The following is a 6,505-nucleotide window of genomic DNA, read 5'->3' as shown; positions in this document are numbered from 1 at the left end:
ACAGGTTTGTAGTGATTAGACCTGACATAATCTCAAACATGCTTGCAAGGCTGATTTCCAAGGCATGGAATGAACAAGCAGGGAAGACTCCATTAACTGAAATAAACTGATCATCACCAGCAACGATGATGACACAATTTGCAACAGCCTTTTCTTTTTTTTCCACTCTCTCTCTCTCAGCAGCCTTTCCCCAAGAAGCCTATATTTAGCGCAGCTCCGCAGCTTGCGCCAAGTGCTCCAGGCGGCTATCAGATCTGCTAGTTTGCTTTGCTCCAACAAGCCAGGCTGCCACAGCAGGGGTCACCCACGACCACATGCCAGCCAATGGCCTGGCCCAGAGCGCCAGTTGCTAACCAAAACTAAAAAGAGAGAGAGAGAAAGAAGTAGAAGACAAATAGGTGGGTGGGTAGGTGCATGGCAGCAGAGTGTAGAAAAGTCTTGGTGGCAGGCTTGCATTTGATGGGGAGGGGGGAAGGGAAAGGCCAGGCAATTCACAAGCAAAGGCGCCACCAACAGAGGCCTGCTGAAGCCCTGATGGTATCTCCATTGCATAATGCTTTGCCCTCTCTGCTGCTCCATTGTTTGGCTAGGAGGGGAATTCTAAAACCAGCCTGTCACACACAGTCCACCCCAGAGTTCTGAGATCCAGCTATCGACATGGGGTTACGTTGGTTAACCACTAACAAGCCAAAGCTGGGGTTGATTCTGAAGGTGTGACAGATTTCCAAGGCTGTCCAGTATAATCTCAGCTTCAGTCCTAAAAGCCTTTCTCATGCTCCCAGGTTTTTGTGGACGGGCGGTGGCTACCCAGTGAGGATAAGATATACTCTGCACATGTCCAGAGCTACTCTTCTTTATTTGGACTTCACCTGTTTGATGGAAAACGCCTAACTCTTAAAATGGGTTTGGGGATGGGGAAAGAGGCAAACATTGAGCCAAAGGATGCAAGATGTCAGGCACCAAGGGTTCTCTTTCAAGGGCTTCTGAGTTTGTACATAAGGAACCAATAGTTTTGACACAATTATCCAGAAAACAGATGCCTTGGACTCCAATAGGTGAATTTCGACCTCTTAATACATGATTACCTGATAGTGACAGACAACAAAACAAGCTACAGGGCACATTAAGAAAAGAAGCTAAGTTGAAATAAGAGGAATGAACAGCAGAGCCAGCCCAAGGATTCCCAGTTTTGGCGCCCCCCACTGCCCTCTGGAGAGGAGAGCTGGTCTTGTGGTCGCAAGCATGACTTGTCCCCTTAGCTAAGCTCGGAAAGATACGGCCGCAGAGACACGGCGGCCATGTTGGAGGAGGAGAAGTGGCGGCCGAGGAGAAGCGGCCGCCGCGAAGCCGGGCGGGGGGAAGAGGCGGCGGGGGAAGCTGGCCAAGGCGGCGGCGGAGCTGTGGCCAAGGCCTGGCCGCGCCGCCAAAGCTGGGCGGGGGGAAGAGGCGGCGGGGGAAGCCGGCCGAGTCCTGGTGGCGGCGCCGAAGCCAGGCAGGGGGAAGAGGACCCCCCCACCAGAGGAAGAGGAAGAGGCAGAGGAAGAAGCCGGGCGAGGCGGCCGCTGGACGGGGTGAGGAGGCGGCGGGGGAAGCCAGAAAGGGGAGGTCGGCGGGCTGGGGAAGACCGGCCGCGGCATGGAGGCTGGCGGCGGCGGGAGGGGAAATGGCGGCGGGGGGCCCAGAGCGCACAACTCTCCTAGCGCCCGTTAATTTAACGGGTCTAAAATAACTAGTGAACTATACTTTGGCTCATGAGATGGCAAGTTACCCCGGCCAACAAAGCCTCTCTCTGCTTCTGCTTTGTCTTTTATGGATACAAATATGATGAATATGTATAATACACACACACACCATTTTTCAACAAAAAAAATTCAAAGCAGTTTACATATGAATAAATAAATAAATGACTGCCTGTCCCCCAAAGGCTCACAATCTAAAAAAACCCAAACCAGGATAGACACCAGCAACAGCCACTGAAGGGATGCTGTCCTGGGGATGGATAGGGCCAGTTGCTCTCCCCCTGCTCAATAAGAAGAATCACCACTTTTAAAAAGGTGCTTCTTTGCTCAGTTAGGAGGGGACATTTAGGCGTGAGGCCAATGGTTTGGCCATAACACAGCAGAATTGTGACTGAACAAGGCTTAAGAATCTGGCACATTTACAAAATGGCATTGGTCTTCCTTCTTTCCTTCCTTCTGCATTCTATCTTACATTTTATCCCACTTTCGTGGGAATATCCCCCCACTTACATTTTATCCCACTTTGGTGGGGATAGCCCCCATAAAATGGGGGCTGTCTCTACAATTACATCATTGTGGGGCCAAGGTTAGATTTCGAACAGGGCCAGCAGCCCTAGGATAAGTAGCACTCTGGGCAAGGAGGCCTTTGATCACCCCCTGCAGCTGGTTGGTTTATCAGTGTTTTTCTTCCTAGCTCACTGCAGACAGTCCACTTAATGAACACCAAGAGCATTTTCAGAGAGCAGGCTTTAACATGCATTTTACTGTGAGGCTTTATTGTGAGTTCAAAGTTGCCCTTTAAAAAATGGACTCAAAAAGTGGATTTTTAAACCCCGGATATAACTCGGGCTACACTCTAACGCGCAATGAATAACCTGATTTGTGTGTGAAATGCTCCCCAATAGCTCACAGGGACCTCAGGGTAAATCTGTCCAATATGTAAAGGCACACCCTCCATTATGGAGGAGCTGCGAGCAAAAAGCCCTGTGTGAAAAAGTTCCAAGCTACCAAGCTCAGCCTGGCACTCTTTTCGGGTAGGCAACCTGAGCAACTCCCAGCTTGCCCACCTCCAAGGCCAGCCCTGCCTTCTATGAAGGTCCTGTCGAATATGACTGATAATTTAGACATCAGGCATGCATTGTCATAGACATATCTGCTAATGAAAACAAAGGTAGCTAACCACTAGAAACCCCTCTGAAGCCTAACAGCAAACTAAAATGTTGGCCATTGATCAAATGTATATGTTTGCCTTGTGAGTGAGGTAAGCTAGTGGCCACCAAGAACGAGAAGAAGGATTTTGAGCGATGGTTATTGCATAACTAAGAATATACATAGCTATTGCATGGTAAAGAATATACTAGAAGACGCTTGATCTCAGAAATATAATCATCCATTTTTAGATGGCCCTAAATAGATATATGAAGTCAGATAGTTATTCTAAGAAATAAAAGGGGGAATAGGTATGCCTCTTCTATTGTTTGCTTAAATTGGCTGGAGATCTTTTTCCTTCCTTGATAGTTTATTTTTGGGAGCTGTTTCCTATCATCACATCTTTTTCACAGGATTTTTAAAAAAATAAATGGTTGATCATGTTTTTCTTTGTTTATATTATCTGAAAACAAAATGTTCAAAAACCTGAATAAAAGTAAACTTGATAGATAGATAGATAGATAGATAGATAGATAGCAAGCACAAGAATACCAGGATATGCCAGACATGAAAGATATCAGATCTCTTACATGCATTAATCTACTTAATATTTTAAGTTCTGCAGATAAACTAATGTGGGATTGGAAATATTATTGGTACTTCAGCTTTATTTTTTCATGTTTTCATTAAATGCATTGTTTTTAATCTCTTGTCATAATTTCCTTTCTAGACATCACAATACTGCCTACCAACATATGAAGTAATAACAATTTGTTTTCAGAAATAGGATTTTGAGCTGACATATATGTTTGGCTTTGCTATGTAAATTGTTTAAAAGAACAAATACTTTTAAGAAGGAAGGAAGGAAGGAAGGAAGGAAGGAAGAAGGATATATCTTTTACTTTTAGATGAGTAATCCAAGGGACAGTGGAAGGTTCAAGAGACAGTGGAAGCTATTGTATCCAAGCTGAAAATCCTACTGTCTGTTCCCAAGTATGTGGAGACTGGCTATACTTTTTCTGCGATGAAATAAAGGCACTCTGCACATGTTCAGAGGCACTCACATCACCAATAATTCTGTTCCAGGGAGAATGGGGGAAGCAAGCTGGGAGTCGCTCAGAGTGCCAAGCTGATTGTTAGGTTGGACCTGCAAATATTGTGAATCGCCTAGAGATTTTTGATTAGGCAATATAGAAATGTAATGCATAAATGAATAGCTCTGCCTGGGATAAAAACTGCTGGCCAAATATTGACAATCTGCTTCCGACTGAAAACAGCATCGCATAGTTCTGTAAGGTTCCAAGATACGGGTATGAAAGGAGGAACATTGTTGTGGTACAATGTTCATTTTTGTTATTAAGCGTTTTGGTACTCGTGTTAATTGTTTTGTTTTGTTTTGTTTCAGAACTAATTATAGCCTCCCTGCTTTTTAACTCACTTTAGTTTTTGTTGGCTTTTTTCTCCCCCCGCACCCCATCCTTTTAACCTTTTGCCATCACTTGCAGCCATGGCAGGTGCTTGGGGTCCTCTGTGCAACTGCCTCCTGGAGGTCATGTTATTTTCTCACAATGCCCTCGATGCGGTGTCAGTCCAAAGAATTTTAGAAGGGGGGAAATGGTTGCCACCAGTGGGGGCTGCCATATTTTTGCGGCAGCCACTATTGTATTTTCTCACAATGCTCTGGACCAAAACTGCTCCGGAACAATTCCTTTCTATTTCTCTGGACCCACCAAATCACTCAGTTAACCCCTTTAATTGCATATCACCTCTCAGCCATTCGCTCACATTAAGAAGCATGAACTTGTCTTTCTCTTCAGCCATTAAGGAATTAGAAGTGGGTTGGGTAATTTGCAGTGAATCGATGCAGTGAATCGATGGCTCAGCCCAATCTGTTGTGTGCAAGTGAATCCAACTTCCAGCGTTGGGACAGCTATGCCAACATTGGGCATGCTGTGTGAACCCATCAACGTCAGCATATTCTGTCCTACTTGTGGTCCAGAAGCCAACATCTGTAACCGAGATTTGAAGTGGGGACAGATGTTGACTTCTGTATCCCAAGTAAGGTGGAATATGTCGACATCGGTGGGTTCACACAGCACATCCAATGTCAGCATAGCAGTCCTGATAGTGGAAGTCAGGCTTGCACATACATTCTGGAAAATAACAGTCCAGTTCACGATGATGTCTGAGTCTGAACCTTCCCATTAGCATTCTTTTGCCAGATCCTGGGCACTCTGATCAGACATCACTTCTGGGCAAAACTCTAATAGTACTAGGGGCATGTCTGCACCATCATCTGAAAGTGGTTTAATAGTCATACCCTCTCTCCATGCAAACTGAGGACAGTGGCTGACATCTGGACGATTGTAGGGACATGACTGAGGCCCGCATGCAACCTCTCCAGTCCCTCTATGTGTGTGTTATTTCGATGTGTGTGTTGTTGCACAAATGGGCAAACCATCCCTGCTCCGGAAGTGCTCTGGCAAATGTAGAGGGATTGGGGGAAAGCTGCACATGGGCTCCAGTCATGTCAAACATGTGCTTTGTTAGTCAAGATGCTAGCCATTGGTGTGTGTGTGTGAGAGAGAGAGAGAGAGAGAGAGAGAGAGAGAGGGAGAGGGTGGGGGGAGAGAGAGAAAGAGAGGAGCAAAGTGCACCATTTCTGGGAGGAAGAAACAGACACCATTTCATGAAATGTTTCCGTTTTTCTCGCTGGGAGGTAATTTGAAATTCTCATTACTCCCGTGATGGTTGCAAAGATAGACAATAAGTCTTCTGGAAATTGCTGGAAATGCATGAACCCGGCGGGAACATTCTACCATTTGTGGTGGACATGGAGTAAAGCGCAGAAATGTTGGAAGACAATCCATGGAAAGATGCAACAGATTTTAATTTGAATATTCCTTTGTTACCAGTTATTTTTATGTTAAATATTACAAAACCTTATATACCTGCAAAATATATTGAGCTGTCTTTATACATGATAACTGCAGCTAGGATTTTTTATGCTTTGTATTGGAAACTCAATTCCGTCATTAGGTGAGTGGCAACTTAAGCACTGAAAATATGCATCAATGGCAAAGATTACTTCATACATAAAGAACAAATCAGAGGACAAATTTGTTTTAATGTGGGAACCGTTTATACACTATAATTTGGTACATGGATTAACTCCACATCCGAGATTTGGATTTTCTCTGCAATAAGGCCACAAGTTTTATATTTTCAATTTTGATGTTTGTTTATTCATGTAGATATGTGGGGTTTTTTTAACTGTCATTGAACTAGAATTGAATTATAAGAGGGGACATGGTGGGGAAGTGGAATCCAAGTTGATGTCTTAGATAACTGAGATGTCATATTTGTTTCTTTTTCCTTGTTTAAATAAAAAATAAAATAAAATAAATTCTCTTTTCACTTTGAAGAAGTTTAAGTTTCAACCCTGGAACTGCCTGCACTTTCTCCACTAAACTGCTTTTTAAAAACCTATAGTGCTCTGAGCCTGAAAGTGACTCTGTTGGGGGAAAATACATCTTTAAAAAGAGGATTCAAGTACAGGTGAGGGATGGTTCTGCTCCACCTGCCTATGCTGCACTTTACAGTGTCTCCTCCATGTT

The 6,505-nt window shown here is 44.4% G+C and overlaps 1 long non-coding RNA gene across 1 annotated transcript; it reads left to right on the top strand.

Annotated features, from left to right (window-relative positions):
• Positions 1-1,437: 1,437 nt before the first annotated feature.
• LOC128330600 (uncharacterized) lies at positions 1,438-6,305 on the top strand. The gene is made up of 2 exons (XR_008310174.1): positions 1,438-1,571; positions 3,619-6,305. It is a non-coding gene; the product is annotated as an uncharacterized LOC128330600 (long non-coding RNA).
• Positions 6,306-6,505: the final 200 nt, after the last annotated feature.

This window comes from Hemicordylus capensis, chromosome 6 (genome assembly GCF_027244095.1).
Source record: "Hemicordylus capensis ecotype Gifberg chromosome 6, rHemCap1.1.pri, whole genome shotgun sequence".
Lineage (NCBI taxonomy): Eukaryota > Metazoa > Chordata > Lepidosauria > Squamata > Cordylidae > Hemicordylus > Hemicordylus capensis.
The sequence above is the reverse complement of the archived record's forward strand: the minus strand, read 5'-3'. Positions and strand labels throughout refer to the sequence as shown.